The sequence below is a fragment of the Rhinoraja longicauda genome, unplaced genomic scaffold (genome assembly GCF_053455715.1).
Source record: "Rhinoraja longicauda isolate Sanriku21f unplaced genomic scaffold, sRhiLon1.1 Scf000362, whole genome shotgun sequence".
Lineage (NCBI taxonomy): Eukaryota > Metazoa > Chordata > Chondrichthyes > Rajiformes > Arhynchobatidae > Rhinoraja > Rhinoraja longicauda.
The window spans coordinates 88,938-111,431 of NW_027601580.1; the positions used below are offsets into that span (position 1 = coordinate 88,938).

At 51.0% G+C, this 22,494-nt stretch overlaps 1 long non-coding RNA gene across 1 annotated transcript; it reads left to right on the top strand.

Annotated features, from left to right (window-relative positions):
* The first annotated feature begins 331 nt into the window (after positions 1-331).
* LOC144590862 (uncharacterized) lies at positions 332-15,759 on the top strand. The gene is made up of 4 exons (XR_013546599.1): positions 332-398; positions 3,924-3,968; positions 13,930-13,962; positions 15,298-15,759. It is a non-coding gene; the product is annotated as an uncharacterized LOC144590862 (long non-coding RNA).
* The last annotated feature ends 6,735 nt before the right edge of the window (positions 15,760-22,494 follow it).

Genomic DNA, 22,494 nt, shown 5'->3' on the forward strand with positions numbered 1-22,494 from the left:
GAACGGAAACGAGAGAGGGCATGGGGGTATTACTTGATATTGGTGAATTCAATGTTCATACCATTGGGTTGTGAACCTGTGTAGATGGACAGAGAGCTGCACAATGCAACAGGAACACAGATCAGTTTTTGTTCACAAATCGTTGCTACTCTCCAATGTGATTGTGTGCCAGAGAGGGAGAGTGTGTGGAGAGGTGGGAATACTGAGAGGGAGCGCATGGGTTAATGGGGATTAAGCAGAGAGGGTGAGGAATGTGGGGACGGTATGTTGGTGAGGGGGAGGAAGGGATACAATAATTTGTATTTACTTATGAGCGTTGAATGTTGATGTGCAGCGGAAACAAAACTTCTTTGTTTTGTTGCAGACGTGTGAAAGGTTGTGTAGACCAAGACCCAAAGGTAAGTCATGCTCAATTAATGGTTCTTTGTTACAAGGTGTTTATGTTCTGAGACAGGGACCTAATGTTACCAATGTACAGGAGTCCTCGGCGCCGTCTCTTCCGTATTCCCCCCCCCCCCCCCCGTGTCATATCTCCCCCCCACTCCCCGTGTCATATCCCCCCCCCCCCCCGTGTCATATCTCCCCCCCCCCATGTCGTGTCTCCCACCCCCCACCCACGCATAAAATGTTACAAAAACTCATTGGAGTCTCTTGCATCTTATCTGCCAGAGGTCTGCCAGGCCTTCTTTTTTTGCCCTTTAGTTTTCCTTTACGAACATCCTTTACAAGGATGTTGCCAGGACTTGAGGGCCTGAGCTACAGGGAGTGATTGGGCAGTCTAGGACTTTATTCCCTGGAATGCAGGAGGATGAGGAATGAACTTACACAGGAGTGAGTATAAGATCATGATGTATAAGATGCACAGTCTTTTACCCAGAGTAGAGGAATCAAGAATCAGAAGCCATAGGATTAGGGTGATAGGGGAAAGATTTAATAGGAACCCAAGGGGCAACTTTTTCACACAGAGGGTGGTGGGTAAATGGAATGTTGGGTATATGGATGGGTACATGGATAATGAAGGAGGGATATGGGCCAAGTGCAGGTAGGTGGGACTAGTATAACAATCAAACAATCTCCTAGATGTTCTAGTGGCCAGAGATCCTAGGGTAACGGAGGAACTGAAGGAACATTAGGCAGGAAATGGTGTTGGGTAGACTGATGGGACTGAAAGCTGATAAATCCCCAGGGCCTGATGGTCTGCATCCCAGGGTACTTAAAGAGGTGGCTCTAGAAATTGTGGACGCATTGGTGATCCTTTTCCAATGTTCTATAGATTCAGGATCAGTTCTTGTGGATTGGAGGGTAGCTAATGTTATCCCACTTTTAAGAAAGGAGGGAGAGAGAAAACGGGAAATTATAGACCAGTTAGTCTGACATCAGTGGTGGGGAAGATGCTGGAGTCAATTATAAAAGATGAAATTGCAGAGCATTTGGATAGCAGTAACAGGATCGTTCCGAGTCAGCATGGATTTACGAAGGGGAAATCATGCATGACTAATCTTCTGGAATTTTTTGAGGATGTGACTAGGAAAATTGACAGCGGAGAGCCGGTGGATGTGGTGTACCTCGAATTTCAGAAAGCATTCAACAAGGTCCCACAAAGGAGATTAGTGGGCAAAATTAGAGCACATGGGTTTGGGGGTAGGGTACTGACATGGATAGAAAATTGGTTGGCAGACAGAAAGCAAAGAGTGGGGATAAATGGGTCCCTTTCAGAAAGGCAGGCAGTGACTAGTGGGGTACCGCAAGGCTCGGTGCTGGGACCGCAGCTATTTAATATATACATTAAAGACTTGGATGAAGGGATTAAAAGTACCATTAGCAAATTTGCAGATCATACAAATCTGGGTAGTAGTGTGAACTGTGAGGAAGATGGTATAAGGTTGCAGGGTGACTTGGACAGGTTGTGTGAGTGGGCGGATGCATGGCAGATGCAGTTTAATGTGTATAAGTGTGAGGTTATCCACTTTGGTGGTAAGAATAGGAATGCAGATTATTATCTGAATGGTGTCAAGTTAGGAAAAGGGGACGTACAACGAGATCTGGGTGTCCTAGTGCATCATTCACTGAAAGGAAGCTCCAGGTGCAGCAGGCAGTGAAAGCCAATGGAATATTGGCCTTCATAACAAGAGGAGTTGAGTATAGGAGCAAAGAGGTCCTTCTGCAGTTGTACAGGGGCCTAGTGAGACCGCACCTGGAGTACTGTGTGCAGTTTTGGTCTCCAAATTTGAGGAAGGATATTTTTGCTATTGAGGGCGTGCAGCGTAGGTATACTAGGTTAATTCATGGAATGGCGGGACTGTCATATGTTGGAAGACTAGAGTGGCTAGGCTTGTATACACTGGAATTCAGAAGGATGAGAGGGGATCTTATCGAAAGGGGAAATCATGCTTGACTAATCTACTGGAATTTTCTGAGGATGTAACTAGGAAAATTGACAGGCGAGAGCCAGTGGATGTGGTGTACCTCGACTTTCAGAAAGCCTTCGACAAGGTCCCACATAGGAGATTGGTGGACAAAATTAGAGCACATGGTATTGGAGGTAGGGTACTGACATGGATAGAAAATTGGTTGACAGACAGAAAGCAAAGAGTGGGGATAAATGGGTCCCTTTCAGAATGGCAGGCAGTGACTAGTGGGGTACCGCAAGGCTCGGAGCTGGGACCGCAGCTAATTACAGTATACATCAATGACTTGGATGAAGAGATTAAAAGTACCATTAGCAAATTCGCAGATTTGGTCTCCAAATTTGAGGTAGGATATTCTTGCTATTGTGGGCGTGCAGCGTAGGTTTACTAGGTTAATTCCTGGAATTGCGGGACTGTCATATGTTGAAAGACTGGATTGACTAGGCTTGTATACACTGGAATTTAGAAGGAGGAGAGGAGATCTTATCGAAATGTATAAGGTTATTAAGGGGTTGGACACGTTAGAGGCAGGAAACATGTTCCCAATGTTGGTGGAGTCCAGAACCAGGGGCCACAGTTTAAGAATAAGGGGTAGGCCATTTAGATCGGAGATGATATGGATAGGTATGTAGTTTAAATGACTGGGTAAATGTAAAAATTGTCCCTAGTGTGTGTAGGATAGTGTTAGTGTGCGGGGATCGCTGGGCGGCGCGGACTTGGTGGGCCAAAAAGGACTGTTTCCGTGCTGTATCTGAAATATGAAAGAAAAAAAAAGAAGAAAAAAAATGAGGAAAAACTTTTTCAGTCAGAGAGTTGTGAATCTGTGGAATTCTCTGCCTCAGAAGGCAGTGGAGGCCAATTCTCTGAATGCATTCAAGAGACAGCTAGATAGAGCTCTTAAGGATAGCGGAGTCAGGGGGTATGGGGAGAAGGCAGGAACGGGGTACTGATTGAGAATGATCAGCCATGATCACGTTGAATGGTGGTGCTGGCTCAAAGGGCCGAATGGCCTACTCCTGCACCTATTATCTACTGTCTATTGTAGATGGGGCATATTGGTCAGCATGGGCAGGTTGTGCCTATGGGCCTGTTTCTGTGCTGTGTGATTCCATTACTATAAATGTGCCCTGCAGTCCACTACATTCTCCAGGGATACGCTTTGTCCCAGCCACCTGGACCTGATCCAAGCCTCCTTTTTCCTGACCTTTTCAGGACGTTTCTGCAACTTCAATTACCTTTTGTGCTTTCCTTTGCCGATACTGTAGTGGGATCTTGAACCTGAAATGTTAAATCTGTTTCTTTCCCTATAAACGTTACCTGACTTGCTGAGGTTATTTATTGTTTTCTATTTTATTTAGATTTCCAGCCAATCCGTCATCCAGTAATACGTGCTGATGTAATGTGCTCGGAGCACTTCCCTCTCTGCGTTTCATTAGTTTGTCATCGTCTTTTCTGTCTGAAGGATCATAGCTGGTCAGTCCACTCCTGGTAACCTCCACTTTCCTTTGTTCACAGAAAGCCAAAGCATGCTTCACAAATCTACCATCTGTGAAGAGATGTGTAAGTATCAGGTCCTGATGGAAAAAGCTCACAACCAGCCCATAATCCATGTTCCCCTTGATATCCAGAAATCTAGTAATCTCTGTTGTGAATGCCCTCAGTGGCTGAGCTCCCACACCCCTGTGTGATGAAATCTAAAGAATCGCCACCTATGAGGATGGGGATTTTTTTCTTATCTCAGTACTCAACAGCCTGTCCCAACTTGCAATCCCAACAACCCCCTACTTCTACACTTCTCAACTAGAGGAACCAACATTGCAATAAATCCCCTCCCAAAGCCTATAATGGATATGCAAATCATCAAGAGGTTATTACTCATTATTTTCCACTCGAGAGGACAGGCCCATTCTGCTTAATCTCTCCTCAGGATAAAATCACTCTGGTCCAAATGTACCACAACAAGTTCACCCTGAGCTGCAACCCCTTAAAATTACAACAGATTTTGACAATAGACAATAGGTGCAGGAGTAGGCCATTCGGCCCTTTGAGCCAGCACCACCATTCAATGTGATCATGGTTGATCATTCACAATCAGTACCCCGTTCCTGCCTTCTTCTCATACCCCCTGACTCCGCTATCTTTAAGAGCTCTATCTAGCTCTCTCTTGAAAGCATCCAGAGAATTGGCCTCCACTGCCTTCCGAGGCAGAGAATTCCACAGATTTACAACTCTCTGAATGAAAAAGTATTTCCTCATATCCGTTCTAAATGGCTTACCCCTTATTCTTAAACTGTGGCCCCTGGTTCTGGACTCCCCCAACATTGGGAACATGTTTTCTGCCTCTAATGTGCCTAATCCCTTAATAATATATGTTTGAATAAGACCGCCTCTCATCCTAAATTCCACCGTATACAGGCCTAGTCGCTCCAGTCTTTCAACATACGACAGTCCCACCGTTTTGGGAATTTACCTAGTGAATCCATGCTGCACGCCCTCAATAGCAAGAATGTCCTTCCTCAAATTTAGAGACCAAAATTCCACACAGAACTCCAGGTGTGGTCTCACTAGGGCCCTGTACAACTGCAGAAGGACCTCTTTGCTCCTATACTCAACTCCTCTTGTCATAAAGGCCAACATGCCATTAGCTTTATTCACTGCCTGCTGTACCTGCATGCTAACTTTAAGTGACTGATGACCAAGGACACCCAGATCTCTTTGTACTTCCCCATTTCCTAACTTGACACCATTCAGACAATAATCTGCCTTCCTGTTCTTTCCACCAAAGTGGATAACCTCACATTTATCCACCTTAAACTGCATCTGCCATGCATCTGCCCACTCACACAACCTGTCCAAATCACCCTGCATCCTCATAGCATCTTCCTCACAGTTCACACTGCCACCCAGCTTTGTATCATCTGCAAATTTGCTAATGGTACTTTTAATCCCTTCATCCAAGTCATTAATGCACTTCGCAAGAATGGCGTTGGAGAGAGAACTGAAGGCGACAGGAGGATAGTCATACTGCGCGGAAACACGCCCTTCGGCCCAACTTGCCCACACCAACCAACATGTCCCATCTACACTGGCCCCACCTGCCTATGTTTGGCCCATATCTCTCTAAACCTGTCCTATCCATGCACCTGTCCAAATGTTTCTTAAACATTGTGATACTACCTGCCTCTACTACCTCCGGCAGCTCATTCCATACATCCACAACCTGTGTGAAAGTTACCCCTAGGTTCCTATTAACTTTCCCCCCCCTCACCTTAAAACTATGTCCTCTGGTTCTTGATTCCCCTACACTGGGCAAGAGGCTCAGTATGTCTACCCAATCTATTCCTCTCATGATTTTGTACAACTCTATAAGATCACCCCTCATCCTCCTGCGCTCCAAGGAATAGAGTCCTGCTTGCTCAACCTCCATATAATTACGACTCATAAATCTCAGGCCCTTGAATCCTGGCAAGATTCTTGTAAATCTTCTCTGCACCCTTTCCAGCTTGACACCATCTTGCCTAATGCCTAATCAATGTCTGATATAAATGCAACAGGACTTCCCAACTTCTATACTTAATACTCTGACAGATGAAGGCCAGTGTGCCAAAAACCTTTTTGACCACCTTATCTACTTGTGTTGCCACTTTCAACAAACTATGTACCTGCGCTCCTAGATCTTCCTTCTCTACAACTCTCCCCAGAGACTTACCGTTCACTGTGTAGATTCTGCCCATTTTAGTCTTCCCAAAATGCAACACCTCACATTTCTCTGATTGAATTCCATCAACCATTCCTCAGCCCTCCTGGCCAACCGATCAAGATCCTGCTGCAATTTTTGACAACTGTGGCAACGTATCGAGAAAGGCCCGAAATAAAGGCAAGGAGCCGGGTATTTCGGGAGGTTTGATTTTATTACGTTTGCTAGACCGGTCAAGTCTGTCAGAGTGAAATCGTGCCCAAAACCTTGTCCTTTATAACCGTAGCAAAGGGCCGCCCCCCTGAACCGGTCCATTCCCGTGCCGAGGGGTCGGTAGTGGTATGGCCCGACCCTTGGGAGCCGCCACAGGACACCGCCCCCCAGAACCGGAGGCACGAAACGCACTGGTGGTCGCACTACCCGACCGGACTGCGTACGAAAATCGGCCAACAGAGGGGCCGGCGGAGGCACAGTTGGAGGGACAGGTGGTGGGACCTGCAAAGAGGGGCAACCTCGTGACCGAGGCTGGGCAACCCGCACCGGTTGGTCGATGTCCAAGTGGGCCGGCTTCAAGTGGTCAATTGACATGGCCTCCGTCCGGCCCCCCATGTCCAAGACAAAGGTTGTCTGTCCGTGCTCCAGCACCCGGTACGGGCCCTCATAAGGCCTCTGGAGTGGCGTCCGGTGGGTGTCACGGCGCAGGAACACATGGGTGCAGTCCCGGAGGGCCGATGGCATGAACAGGCGGAATGTACCATGGCGGGACGTCGGCACAGGTGCGAGCTTGCCAACTCGCTCTCGAAGGCGCTGTAGTTAAGCTCCATCTTAACTATCTAAAATACCACCCACTTTCGTGTTATCTGCAAACTTGCTAATCATGTACATTCCCATCCAAATCAATGATATAGATGACAAACAGCAATGGGCCCACCACCAAACCCTGAGGTACACCACCAGTCACAGGCCTCGAGTCTGTGAAAAGAAACCTTCCACCATCAGCCTCTGCTTCCTTTCATGAAGCCAATTTTCTATCCATCCAGCTATCTCTCCTTAGATCACATGCGATCTAACCTTCCAGATGTTCCAGGTGTTCCGGATGTGGCCTTCATTCTATCGGTGACACAAAGCATAGATTCAGCGACTGTTTTGCCGGACACTTGAGCTCGACCCACCAAAGATGACTGGATTTCCCAGTTACTAACCACATTAAACCCCCTTCCCATTCCAACACTGACTTTTCTGTCCTGTGCTTCCTCCATTGCCAGAGTGAGGCCAGACACAAACTAGAGGAACAGTGCCTCAAATTCCACGGGTCGCTTACAACCTAATAATATGGACATTTAATTCTCCAATTTGGGTAACTTACCAAACTCCCCCACCTTCTTCCCCCCTTCCTTCCCCCCAGTCCATCTCTCTTCCCTGTGCTACACCTGGACTCATAACCATTTCTCTCTCACCCATTTCCTTCCAACTACATTCCTTCCTCTAGCTTCACAATTTTCAACTCACCCTCTGGACTTTGTTCAACCATTCGCTGATCAAAAAACCTTTGTCTGTGTCCACCCGTGACTCATAGGCTTTGTCCTGCCCCTCCTCTCATCCAACTTCCTTCCCACCCCACCCACCCCCAAAATCAGTCCAAAGAAGTGTCCCAACCTGAAACCTTAATGTCTTTCGAAGTTGCAACAGGCAGGAATGAAAAAGAGGACCCAGTTGATATGTATTTGGACTCAGAGGCCTTTAATAAAGTGGAGTATAGGAGGTTATTAAACAAAATTTACATGCTCGGCCATGAGGATAATATACGAGCCAGGACTTGGTCAACTGAGAGAAGATGGAGTGGGATAAAATGGGTCATTTTTTGGACTGGGTGGCTGTGACCAGGAATGATGCTGGATTAATGCTGGGCCCAGCTGCTCACAATTGATATCCCTGAATTGTATTAGAAGATCAGGTTGGATATGTCCAAGCAAAACACAAACTGCTGGAGGAACTCAGCATCAGTGGAGGCAGAGGGATGGTGCCTGTTTGGGGTCAGGATCCTGCACCAGCTCACTACATGATGTATCCAAGGTAGCTGACGATACCAAGCCAGGATTATGCAGAGACATCGGGCAGAACATGGCGGATGGAAAATAATGTGGAGAAAGGTGGAGAATTTTAAATGGTGGGAAATTGAACGGTGTTGGTGTTGGGAGAGGTCCAAGTATGGGGTTCTTGCACACTGTAAAAGGATATCACTCGTACGCAGAGTCTTTTACTAAATACGTTTATTAATAGCACTATACACATTATGCCCTAGCTGTCCGTGGTCATCACTGGAACTAGAGAGCGAGCTGGAGGTGGGGAAACTACAATTATACAAGAGACCATGGGGCGTGGTTAGTAGTGGTGAGGTCACTATGTTAAAGGAACATGCACTGATCTACATCCTTCCTCTTGGAAACAAAAGCGACCACGGCTCATACGCTAGACTTATGCTATAAGCAGGGAGCAGATAGAATGCAGCACAACACAGACTACTCGTACCCACCGTACCGGACAGGCGGCTTGACCACTCGCCCAGAGCGGGTGCGCAACCCCCCATCCCCTTCGGTCGAAGGAAGAGCAGGCACGGGTGCGGGTACAGAGGCAGGGGAACCAGGTGAAGGAGGAGAACGGGGCGGCGATACCCGCAAACGCGCTGGCGAAGGAGGGGAAGGGGGCTGGGGCGAGCCGGGCACAGACAGCCGAGACGGCGAAGGTTGGGGCATGCGAGGATGGACGGGAGCAGGAGGCACATCAGGCACCGGGGACTGGACGGGAGGTGAATACGGGACCGCGGGAGGCGGTGCAGGCTCGTTGACCAGCATCAGGTGCTGGCGGGTACGACGGTACACGGTGCCCTCGTAATTAACCAGGTACGACCGTGGGGAGTCAGCGTTGCCGACGACCACGGCCAGCCGGTGGTGACCCGAGGCGGACTCCATCCGGACAACCTGGCCAGCGAACAGAGGGGGAAGGGGACGGGACGATTTGTCAAAGGAGCGCTTCTGAATGACTTGCCTTTCGATGATGCGCTCCTTGACAGCGGCAGGGCTGCGAGCCGTTGGTTTCAGGGATTGCTGGGAGACGGGGATGGGGGGTCTAGTGGTGCGGGACATTAGGCGCTGGGCCGGGGAACCGAGCGCGGGGTCCCGGGTGATGTTGCGGAGGTTGAGGAGGGCAAGGTACAAATCAGAACTGGTAAACCGACAACGTTCCATGAGTTCCTTTGCGCTGCGGACAGCGCGCTCTGCAAGTCCATTGCTTTGCGGGTACTCGGGGCTGCTGGTGATGTGGCGAAAGTTCCACAGGGTTGCGAAAGCGGCAAACTCCGCGCTGGTAAACTGGCTTCCGTTGTCGGACTGGAGAGACGCCGGGGAACCAAAGGTAGAGAAGTGGCGGCGAAGCTTCCCGATGACGGCAGCAGACGTGAGGGACGGCAGCAGGTCCACCTCGAACCAGCTGGAGTAGGAGTCCACCAGGACCAGGTAGTGTTTGCCACGCCACTCGAAAATGTCGGCGGCAACAGCCATCCACGGCAACTCGGGAGCCGGCTGCTGCAGGAGAGGCTGGCGCTGCTGATGAGGTAGTAGGCGGTTGCAGGCAGCGCAGGCTGAGACCCTGTCCCGGATCTCCCGAACCATGCCAGGCCAGTAAAATTGTTCTTGGGCCTGGGATAAAGTGGCCTCCACCCCGGGGTGTCCGTTGTGGGCAGTCTGGAAGTAGTGATCTCGCAGCGCGGCCGGCACCACGACCTTGTGACCCTTCACCACTACGCCCGCGTGCAGCACCAGTTCGTCCCGAACCAGGAAGTAGGGCACGGCACCAGCCGGCAGGGAAGACCGTCGGTCAGGCCAGCCACGGCGGATGACGCTCTCAAGCTGTTGCAGGGCAGGATCAGCGGCAGTGTGTGTAACCAGGGACTGCATCTGCGAAGATGGAACGATGTTGACGTTCAACACCATCAGGTCAGCCGTTTCGTACGGATGGCGGGAAATGGAAGGCAGTGGGGCACGGGACAAAGTATCTGCCACGAACATCTCTTTGCCCTTGCGGTACACGATATCGAATGTAAAGCGCTGAAGCTGCAGCATCATTCGCTGCAAACGGGACGAGGCTGCGTGGATGGGCTTGTTCAGAATAGAGACCAGCGGTTGGTGGTCAGTTTCGATGGTGAAGGTGTTGCCCAGAACGTAGTCTTTGAATTTTGAGCACGCGAATACCACGGCAAGGAGCTCTTTCTCAATCTGCGCGTAGCGCTGTTCAGCAGGGGTCATTGTGCGAGAGGCATAGGAGACGGGCAGCTGCCGGTCGTCATAGAGCTGCAGGCAGGCAGCACCGAGGCCGAAACGAGATGCATCGCAGGTGAGGACGATTGGCCTGTTCAGGTCGAAAAACTGCAAAGTGGGGGTCCGTGCGAGTCTGGACTTCAGGGCCACGAAGGCCGACTGGTGGTGCGGGAGCCAGGCCCAGGCATATTCCTTCTTGGTCAGCTCCCTCAGGGGGGCACTCAGTTCGCTGAGGTCGGGTATGAACTTGCCTAAGTAGTTGACCATGCCCAGAAAGCGCTGCAGGCCGGGCACGTCAGTGGGAGCGGGCATATCGGTGATCGCCGCCGTCTTCTCGGGGTCTGGCCTCAGGCCCCCCGCCGTGAACACATGGCCAACGTAGGTGACTTCCTCAACGCGGAATCGACACTTCCGTTGATTAAGTTTGAGATTAATCTCACGAGCCCTGTCCAGGACCTGGCGGAGGTGTCGGTCGTGCTCGGCGACGTCCCTCCCGTACACCAGGATGTCATCCACAATGATGGCGCACGGCAACCCGGCAAACAGCTGTTCCATTGTACGCTGGAAAACCTCGCTTGCTGAGTTGATCCCAAAAGGCATGCGGAGGAAACGGAACCTGCCAAAAGGTGTGCTGAAGGTGGTCAGGAAGGAGGAACGTGCATCCAAAGGGATCTGCCAAAAGGAGCTTTTGGCATCTAGGACCGAGAAAACTGTGGCTGGACCGACCTGTGCCGCGACGTCCTCCACCGTCCGCATGGGGTAGTGCGGGCGCTTGATAGCCAGGTTTAGGTCCTTTGGGTTGATGCAGATCCTGATCTCGCTCGCATCCTTCTTGGCAGCGACCACCATGGTGGAGACCCACTGGGTGGGGGCACTCACCTCCTTGAGGATGCCCATGTCCACCATGCCACGTAGTGTGGACTCCACGCGCCCCTTCATGGCAAAAGACACACGGTGGGCCGGTCTGACCACCGGGTTGACCCCCGGGTCAACAACGATCTTGTAGGCACAGGGCAGCTTCCCCAGGACGTCATCAAATCGGTCGGGATACTCGATCAGGGGGTCCATGGGGGCCTGCACCAGGTGGATGTCGCGGTGGAATGAAACCAAGCCAAAGTCCTGGCATGCACGGGCGCCCAGCAGGGTGACGTTGTCAGATGCTAGCAGGAGGAACGTGAGGGGCCGAGAGGTCTCCAGAACAGTACAGATAACCGTTGCCTTCCCCACGGCAACCAGAACACCTCCCCCATAGGCATGAAGGCGGGAGTTGTCGGGAGTAACCCTCTCCCCCGAGCTTATCTGCTCGAAGAGGCCAACAGACATAACATTTGCAAAAGCACCAGTATCGACCTTGGCAGGGAATGAGTGTCCATTGACAGTAACATGCACGGAAGGATCCGTTATCAACGCAGGTGCACCCAAAAGCGAAAACACTGTATCTGGATCGGGGAGTTGCTCATGTTGGTGCTGTGAACCGGTTGCGCTATCACTGTTCGCAAGGTTGTTTAGACTCCTTCTAGGAGCAGGGACAGGTCTCCCACGAGAACGACAGGCTGCAGAAAAGTGGTTCAGTTTCCCGCAGGAATTACAAGTTTTGCCCTGCGCTGGGCAAACGTTAAATTGGTGTGACGAGAAGTTGCAGTTTGGGCATCGGCGAGGGGTGACCGTAGCGGGCGCGGAGGGGTCGACCCTGGTCGGTGGGGCATTTACCCGCCGGCGTCCGGTGAAATTTATGTCCTGGGACGCCGGCCGAGATACTGAGGCAACAGCAGAGGCCATGCGTGCAGCATGCACGGCGTCCTTTAGCGACAGGTCAGGCTTCATCAGGAGCTCGTCACGTAGCTTTGTGTTTAGGAGACCGTTGACCAGGACGTCCCTGATCATCTCGTCGGGTGTGATCTTGTCAAGGCGGCACCTCCGAGCCATATGCCTCAAAGAAGCAATGAAGGTGTCAACGTGCTCCCCAGGAGCCTGACGACGCGTGAAAAAGTTAAATCGCTCAATGATGTTATTGGTGGGTATATCACACAGGGCAGTGAACTTGGCAATGAGACATACCGGGTCGTCGCGGTCCTCAGGAGGGACGAAATCGAACGAAGCATATCGTTCCATTGCCTCCGGACCAGCCAGGTTGAGGAGCAGGTGAGCCCGCACTGCAGCAGTAGCATCAGGATGGGCAATCGCGATATAGTGTTCGTAGTCCCGCTGGAAAACCGTCCAGCGGTGCACTATGTCCCCATCAAAAACGAGCGTGTCCGGACGACGACACGAGGAAGCCATGGCAAAGTGGAAGGAGGGGATACAATTGGGAGAAAGAAATAATAAAATAAAAACCGATAAACAGGAGACGCAAGTCTACCGATCTGACACCATGTAAAAGGATATCACTCGTACGCAGAGTCTTTTACTAAATACGTTTATTAATAGCACTATACACATTATGCCCTAGCTGTCCGTGGTCATCACTGGAACTAGAGAGCGAGCTGGAGGTGGGGAAACTACAATTATACAAGAGACCATGGGGCGTGGTTAGTAGTGGTGAGGTCACTATGTTAAAGGAACATGCACTGATCTACACACACCAACCACTGAAAGTTCACATGTAGGGTAGTGAGCTATTTGTTGTGTGTTGAGCTTTATTTTAAGAGGATTGCTCCAATTATATGGGGCACTGGTGAGACAGGATCTGGAATATGTACAGATCTGCTGTACCTGCCTGAGGAAAGATTACCCTCAATGGAGGGTGAGCCGCATTGCTTTACCAGGTTGAATGGTGGGTTGGGATGGGGTCTGGCTGCTCCTCTGTAGAGAGAACGAACAAACTTGGTCTAAACTCTAGTTCCAAGAATGAGAGGTGATCTCATTGAAACACAAATTTTTACTGGATTTGATATGAATTTGATGTTTCCATTGCCTACAGTCTGAAATACAATTATCCCCCACTCTCAGCTGCCGGTCCATGCTGCTACCCAATCTTTAACCCCCTCTGGCCCAGTTTCACACAGCCTTGAGGGTAGGACTTCATCAAACCCCTGAAAGCCCTCTCAGAGATTGAATAGATGGAGGATGGCAGGAGAGAGGGAGAGCAGAAGAAACAGGGGGGGGGGGGGGGGGGAAGGGGATTGACAACAGCAGAGATGTTTCAGGCGAGGAACTCCAGTGATCTGGGATGTGCTGCCTGAATGGAGCTCAGTAGATTCACAGCATTGGGTAAAGGGAACTGGAGAAAGTCTGGACTGTGGGGAGGAATGGGGAGTGAGACTCAGCAAGGAGCTCCACCATCAAGCTGGAACAAGCCTGATGGGCTGAGTGGACTCCTGTCATTCACCGATTCTCAAATCCAATCTGGAATTCCAGAGGGGGAGAGGATGTGGGACTTGTTCCCACCCTGTGCCTGGCTCTCCCTCTCCACGGTTCAGTAGTTGATAATCTCTCCTTATTTCTGCTCCTGATGTCCTAACTTAGATCCGTCCGTACCTGGTAACCTTATCTTTCCGCTCTCTGTTCACAGCAAATAATCTGGGGAAACGTAAATGGAAACAAAGTGAGTATCAAGTCCTGAGTATAAAAGCGAACACTCGATCCAGAGAAGGTGTCTGCAACTAAGCGCTAGTGGGGAGAAGTGATGTTGGTGACAGGACAATGGGTGGAACAGGAAGTGAGTGAGAGAAGTGAAACAGAGAACTGGAAGGCAGAGTGAGGTGAGAGGGGTACAGGGGAGAGATAGTTTGGGGGGAGAGTGTGAGGGAGGCAGATAGGTAGACCGGGAGGAAGGAGAGGGAAATAGAGAAGAGAAGAAAGAGTGGCAAAGAGAAATGCAAGGGTTATGGCCACATCATGCAACACAGAACCCTCAGTCCATTGTGTCCATGCTGACCATTAGGTATCCAACTCCAACCACTTGGTCCGCACCCTACTCAGTCTTGGTAATTCAGGAGCTCATGCAAATGTTTCTTCAACACTGAAAATTTCTGCCTCCACCATCCCTTCAAGGAGATCATTCCAGATTCCAATCACCCTCTGAATGGATAAAGGTCTTCCTCGGATCCTCCTTAGACCAACACCCTCTGTCCCTAGACACATGTACCATTGGGAAACATTTCCTACAATCTATCTCTTACAGCATGGATACAGCTGCTTCGGCCTAACCTGTCCACACCGACCAAAATGCCTCAGATAAGCAAGTTCCATTTGCCTGTGTTTGGCCCATATCCCTCAATGTCTTTCATATCCATGTGCCTGTTCAAGAGTCTTTTAAATGCTGTTATAGTTCCTGCAAGAATGATCTCCACTGGCACCTAATTCCATGACCCAACATCCTCTGATTGAAAAAAGTGGTCTTCAGGTTCCTATTACATCTTGCCCCTTTCTCCTTAAATCTAGGACCTCTGACTTTTGATTGTCTATCCTGGATAAAAGACTCTATTCACTCTCCTCATGATTTTAAACACCCAAAACACATCACTCTCTCTAACTCAGGCCATCAAGCCATGAAAAATTCTGGTAAATTATTTCTAGATTATTTAGTCCTGTCCACTGTGCCTTCCCTCCACAGATGCTGCCTAACCTGCTCACTTCCCCTAGCAGCATGGTTTTCCCATCTATTCTTGGGCAGGGACAGACCTGGAGTGACAGAGCCCCAGAGGATGAATGGGTGGATGGGGCGGTGGTCGTCAGTGAATGGGGGGGAGGGGGGGGGGAGAGGTAGTAGGGTTTGGGTTGACAAGGACAAGGGCCTGCCAGTGGGTTGGGGTGATAGTCTGAGTTAATGGGGGGTTTCCACAGTGAGTGAGTGAGGGGTGACCCTTCACCGACTGTTGGTCACCCTCACTCCAGCTCCTTTCCCAGAAAGGTTTTCACCACTTTCTTTTGCCCGCAGATTATTACTGAAGCACTATTGTATCTCAAGTAACCGTACAGAGCTCACAGCCAATCAACTGCACAGCACGCTACGATTCTGCAAATGCTCAGCGGGACAGGGGATGGAAAGGGATGGAAGAACAGAGACTGCCAGAGACACTCTGGTGGATGGATAAACAGGAAAAAGAGGCAGGTTGAAAGAGGGAAAGAGAGAAAGTTGGAGGTGTTCATGTGTTAGTCCTGTCGAGCTGCTAAATTCTCACTGCAGTTATCACCTGAAGGTAATATTCTTTATTGGAGACTCAGCTGTGACCTGTGCTCACATCACACATCGTCACTACATGGACATGCACCTTTCAATGTTCTCAAAATTATTATGGGGAGAGACCTAGAGGAAACATATGTACAAGCAAAGGAAGGACACCACACAAACAGGCAAAGAAGTGGTGTTATAGACAGATTGAAACTCCAGGGGTTCAGCAAATGCGAGCTATGCTTTGCTTTGTGGCTTTTAAGCAATAAAAAATCATTTCAAAACTTGTCTTGTATTGGTTATGTATGTCTGGACCTCTCCTGGTGCCATGGATGGAGACAGGAGGGGGTGCAGGTGAATGTGTGACCCACAACTGATACAAGAGGAAGGACTTGGATTACTGGGGCAGGGCAGCCAAACTGAATGGTCAGGCTCAGAGCTGGATTGGCAGGGTGAAGGGAAACCCACAATGATTCAGGACCGCTGGGTGCCTTCAGTAAATGAGTCTGCAAAGCAGATGAAACAGGCTGGAAGAAAGAAAACCAAGTAGAGGGTACAGTGGAGCAGCAGTTAGTGCTGCTGTCTGCCAGCTCTAATCCGTGTGCAGTTTATATGCTTTTCCTGTGTCCGTGGGTTCCCCTGGCACTCCTCCCACATCCCCTGCCCCACGGGGTGATCGGTCACTCTGGTAGCCCATCCTGGGCCACAGGTAAACTTTGTGGGCCAATACGATTGCACAGACTGGAAGGACTGAAAGGGCTTTCCTCATAAAGAAATCCAGAAATGTGTAAAGGTTTTGAAGGGGTTAATTGTTTGTAGTTCAGTGTGTGTGGTTGGGGTGAGGTGGGTCAAAACGGCTTTTTGGCACATTGGCTTTTATCAGTCAGAGTATTGAGTATAAAAGTTGGGAGGTCATGATTTGAGGCAGCATTGAGAGGGTTGTGTCCTGTTCTGGGCACCATGACATAGGAAAGATGTTGTCAAGATGGAAAGGGTGCACAGAAGATTTATGAGGATGTTGCCAGGACTCGAGGGCCTGAGCTACAGGGAGAAGTTGAGCAGACTGGGACTCTATTCCTTGCAGCGCAGGAGGATGAGGGGTGATCGTACAGACGTGTACAAAATCATGAGAAGAAACGATAGGGTAGTCGCACAAAGTCTCTTGCCCAGAGTAGGGGAATCACAAACCAGAGAACATAAGTTTAAGGAGAGGGGAAAAGATTTAATAGGAAACTGAGCAGTAACGTTTTCACAGAGTGTATGGAATGGTGGATGAATGGAACGAGCTGCCGGAGTTGAGGCAGGTACTAGATTCAGGATTCAAGATTCAAGATTCAATTTATTGTCACATGTACAGTGAAATTTGAGTTACCATACAGCCATCTATCTATATACAAAAACTCTTGTTTGTTTGTTTATTTGTGACTGAACTTCAGCCAAAACTGTACTAGATAGCACAACATTTTTAGGCCCACCTATCAGACTGATTAGACCAAGCGGACCAGCTGGGCCCAAACTCCTCCCGCATTCACGCAGCGCCCGATCCCCTCTTCCCCCCCTCTCTCCTCTCCCCCCACCTCTCCTCTCCCCCTCTCTTCTGCCCCCCTCTACTCCCCCCCTCCTCTCCCCCCTCTCCTCTCCCCTCTCTCTCTCCCGCCCTCTCTCCTCTCCCCCTCTCCTCTCCCCCTCTTCTCCCCCCTCTCCTATCCCCCTCTCCTCTCCCCCCTCTCTCCCACCCTCTCCTCTCCCCTCTCTCTCCCACCCTCTCTCCTCTCCCCCTCTCTCTCCCCCTCTCCTCTACCCTCTCTCTCCCACCCTCTCTCCTCTCCCACCCTCTCTCTACCCCTCTCCTCCCCCCCTCTTCTCCCCCCTCTCCTCTATCCCCCCCTGATCTCCCCCTCCTCTCCTTGACCCCCTCTCCTCCCTCGCCCCCTCCCCTCCCTCGCCCCCCGCTTCTCCCTCGCCCCTCTCATCCCTCGCCCCCTCTCCTCCCTCACCCCACTCTCCTCCCTCACCCCAATCTCCTCCCTTGCCCCCTCTCCTCCCTCGCCCCCTCTCCTCCCTCCACCCTCTCCTCCCTCCCCTCTCTCCTCCCTCCCCCCTCTCCCCCTCTCCCCCCCCTCTCCTTTCCTCCCTCCCCCCTCCTCCCTAGGAGATAGATTTAAACTTTAAAATGTGAATAACTTAAAAAAATATAACACCTATTTCGATGAAACGTCTTCCAATAAGACCACCGGACGATGGTAAGGTGGGCTTAAAATTGTCGTGCTAACGTGTACCGTTTTGGCTGTAGTCCCGGAACAAACAAACAAGAGTTTTTGTATAAAGATTTTATTTGCTGCTGAGCTGTTAAAGATAACCCCCACTTAAAAGCTCCCCAAAACCCCCCCTACATTAACTGAAATTGAGTTAAGGTTGTTTTAAAGAACCCCAGTCACACACTCCTTCCCCCCTCCACCAACTTTATCCCCCCTCCCCTCACCTGATCAATACCTATCTCTTTTTAATATCATGCCAAGAGATAGGACTTAAAGGGAACGTTTTCGACGGCGCGGGTTGTATTGCATAGAGCGCAGGAGGATGACAGCTGGTGTACAAAATCAGGAGAGAAATAGATAAGTTAGATGGGCAGAGTATTTTTTTGTGTATTTTTTTGAGTAATGGTATCAAGAACAAGGGAGCAGTTGGTAATTGTGCAAAAAGACAAATGATTACGAACCGTACGGACAATGTTTGTACACAGAGGGTGGTCGGTATATTGGGCGGACTGTCCGAGTGGTTAGTTCAGGTCGGGACTATAACCACATTGGCAAAGAACATTTGGGCAGGTACATGGATAAGAACGGTTCAGAAGGATATGTGTCGCCCACACTGCTCCCTTAGTACTGCCCCTCCCACAGTGCGGCACTCCCTTAGTACTGCCCCTCCCACAGTGCGGCACTCCCTTAGTACTGCCCCTCCCACAGTGCGGCACTCCCTTAGTACTGCCCCTCCCACAGTGCGGCACTCCCTTAGTACTGCCCCTCCCACAGTGTGGCGCTCCCTTAGTACTGCCCCTCCCACAGTGTGGCGCTCCCTTAGTACTGCCCCTCCCACAGTGCGGCGCTCCCTTAGTACTGCCCCTCCCACAGTGCGGCACTCCCTTAGTACTGCCCCTCCCACAGTGCGGCACTCCCTTAGTACTGCCCCTCCCACAGTGCGGCACTCCATCAGTACTGCCCCTCCCACAGTACAGCTCAACATTAATCTCCCATCCGCTATGTCCCCAAGCTGGCTACCACCCAAGTCTTTCTCACCCAAGATGGTACCTCACATTCCCCTTACTCCAAGCTGGCAGCGTCCCAATCCCTAATTCCCCTAAGATGGCTTCCATCCAAGTCCCAATAGTCCCCAAAGCTGACATCCTGACATCCCTTACCCCCATAAACTGGCTACCTCCAATTCCCTTTTTACCCACCCTGGCTACATTCCATTCCCCCAACTCCCCCTAGCTGGCTACCTCCCATCCCTTACTCGCCAATCTGGCTAACTCCCATTACTTTTTTTTCCCAACCTGGCTGCCTCCCATTCCGCTTAACACCCCGAAGCTAGCTGTTTCCCATCCCTTACTCCCCCAAGCTGTCTTCTTCTCATTCCCAATACACCCCCAACATCCCATCACCCTTACTCGCCCAAGCTGGCATCCTCTCACCCCTCCCCCCCCCCACCCCTCAATCTGGCCACGTCCCAAACGTTACACCCCAAGCTGGCTGCCTCTCATCTATTACTCGCCTAAGTTGGTGACCTCACATTCTGCTTCCTCCCCTAAACTGTCTACCCACCCAACCCATTCATCCCCAAGCTGGTAGCTCCCATTTCCCTAACTCCCCCAAAGCTGGCAACCTCCCATACGTCACTTCTCCATACGTCACTCCCTACCTCCACCACTTACTAACCTAAGCTGTTTTCCTCCCTTTCCACTCAATATCCCAAGCTGTCTATATCCCATCCCTTACTCCCATGAGCGGCCTGCCGACCATCCCTTACTCCCCCAAGCTGACCACCTCCCATCCCTTACTCCCCCAATCTGGCCACGTCCAATCCCTTACTCCCGCTAGGTTGCTACCACCCATCCCTTACCCCCCCCCTAAACTAGCTACCTCTAATCCCCTACTCCCCCAAACTGGTTAACTCCCATTCACCGGACTCCCACAAGCGGGGTTCCTCCTATCCCTTACTCCACAAGCGGGCTTCCTCCCATCCCTAACTTCTCCAAGTGGTCTTCCTCCCATTCCCAATACTCCCACAAATTCCCAATCCACTTACTCTCCCAAGCAGACATCCTCACATCCCTTACCACTCTAAGCTGGCAACCTCCCATTCGTTATTCCCCCAAGCTGGCTACCACCCAACCCTTTCTCCCCCAAGCTGGCAGTCTCCCAATCCTTAATTCGCCTAAGCTGGCTTCATTTCAGCCACAGTACTCTCCCAACCTGGCATGCTCACATCCCTTACCCCCGTAAGCTGGCTATCTCCCATCCCTTACTCCCCCAAGCTGGCTACCTCCCATTCCCTTGTTTCCCAACCTGACAACCTCCAATTCACGGCGCTCCCCGAAGCTGGCTTCCTCCCGTTGGGCCCATTCCCACACCCCCCATTCTCTCCTCCCCCAACCCTAATCTTACTCTCCCCACCACTCCCCCTTTCCCCACGACCTCCCCTTTTCCCAGTACCCCTATTCCCCCACCACCAAGCCCCCTCCCGGACGACCCCTGTTGTCCCCCTCCCCAGTCCCCATTCTCAGACCCCGCCACCATTCTCTCTCCCCCAGACACACTCTTACTATCCCCCACCCCCCCCTTTCCCCAGCACACCCCTTTTCCCCTACTCTCTCTTGCCCCCAGCACCAACAGGTCCGGGAGGGGGGGGGGGGGGGGGGGGGCGGGGAGCGCATCAGTGAAAGGTCCGGGGGGGGGGGGGGGGGGCGGGGGAGCGCATTAGTGAATGGTCCGGGGGGGGGGGGGGGACAGCGGGTGATGGTCTCCCGGGTGTGGGAGAGAGGAGAGAAGCAAGGGGAGAGAGGAGAGGGGAGCCCATACGCCACAGACGCACAGCAGCGTCACGCTGAAAGCCTTCAATAAATCAGTAGGAGGGGGGGTTGCACGAACTCTTGTCACATGGGCATTATGACGTCACACGCTGAAGGCAATGGAAAAAAACGGCTGATTTATTTATTTTTTTACTAAAACCTCTGTAACTTAAAAAATACACGTCCGAATCAAACAAAAACATCACTTTCCAGCAGCGTTCAGCGTGGTGATTAAGGCGGTGCAAAAATTGTGGCGCTACGGTTTACGTTTTGCCGCAATCAGCCGGAGTTTCGTGTGCAGTTTTGGTGTAATTTCAGGAAGGCAATCCTAGTATGGAGTGAGGGCAGGGAAGGGACAGAGGAATATAGTTTGCAAAAGTGTGGAGTCACGGAATAAAGGCATTGACTATTTTCCTAAATGGGGTGAGAATCCAGGAATCAGAGATACAAGAGGATTTGGGAGTGCTGGTGCAGGACTCCCAAAAGTAAATCTGCAGGTCGAATCGGTGATAAAGAAAGCAAACTCAATGCTCGTATTTATTTCGAGGCTTGTATACAAAAACAGCCGAAGTAATGTTCAGGGTCTATAAGGCGCTGGTAAGGGTGGGCAGATAGAATATATTCAGCAATTTTGGGCACCATGTCTGAGCTGTCTCCAAATGCCAAATTCGCCTAAACTGGGCTTACTTCCAGTCCCAAAACTTCCTCCAGCTGCATCCTCACATTCCCGTACTCCCCAATCTTGCTACCTCCCCATTTCCTTGTTTCCTAACCTGGCGACTCCCATCCGCGAACTCCCCGAAGCTGGCTTCCCCCCATCCCTTACTTCCCCATGCCGGATTTCCACCCCATTCCCCTTCAACCCTCAACATCCCATTCCCCTTACTCTCCCCAGCTGGCTTCCTCCCAACCCAAGCTCTCCCAAGCTGGGATAAGTCCTAAACATTACTCCCCATGCATGCTACCTCCCATTCTCCATACTCCCACAAGCTGGCCTACCTCCCATTCTCCATACTCCCACAAGCTGGCTATCTCCCCATTCTCCATACTCCCACAAGCTGGCTACCTCCCATTCCCCATACTCCCCCATGCATGCTACCTCCCATTCTCCATACTCCCACAAGCTGGCTACCTCCCATTCTCCATACTCCCCCATGCATGCTACCTCCCATTCTCCATACTCCCACAAGCTGGCTAATCTCCCATTCTCCATACTCCCACAAGCTGGCTACCTCCCATTCCCCATACTCCCCCATGCATGCTACCTCCCATTCTCCCATACTCCCACAAGCTGGCTACCTCCCATTCCCCATACTCCCACAAGCTGGCTATCTCCCATTCTCCATACTCCCACAAGCTGGCTATCTCCCATTCTCCATACTCCCACAAGCTGGCTACCTCCCATTCCCCATACTCCCCCATGCATGCTACCTCCCATTCTCCATACTCCCACAAGCTGCCTATCTCCCATTCCCCATACTCCCACAAGCTGGCAATCTCCCATTCCCCATACTCCCACAAGCTGGCTATCTCCCATTCTCCATACTCCCACAAGCTGGCTATCTCCCATTCTCCATACTCCCACAAGCTGGCTATCTCCCATTCTCCATACTCCCACAAGCTGGCTATCTCCATTCTCGTTACTCCCACAAGCTGGCTATCTCCCATTCTCGTTACTCCCACAAGCTGGCTACCTACCAAGGGGCATTGGTGAGACCACACCTGGAGTATTGTGTACAGTTTTGGTCTCCTAATCTGAGGAAAGACATTCTTGCCATAGAGGGAGTACAGAGGTTCACCAGATTGATTCCTGGGATGGCAGGACTTTCATATGAAGAAAGACTGGATAGACTCGGCTTGTACTCGCTGGAATTTAGAAGATTGAGGGGGGATCT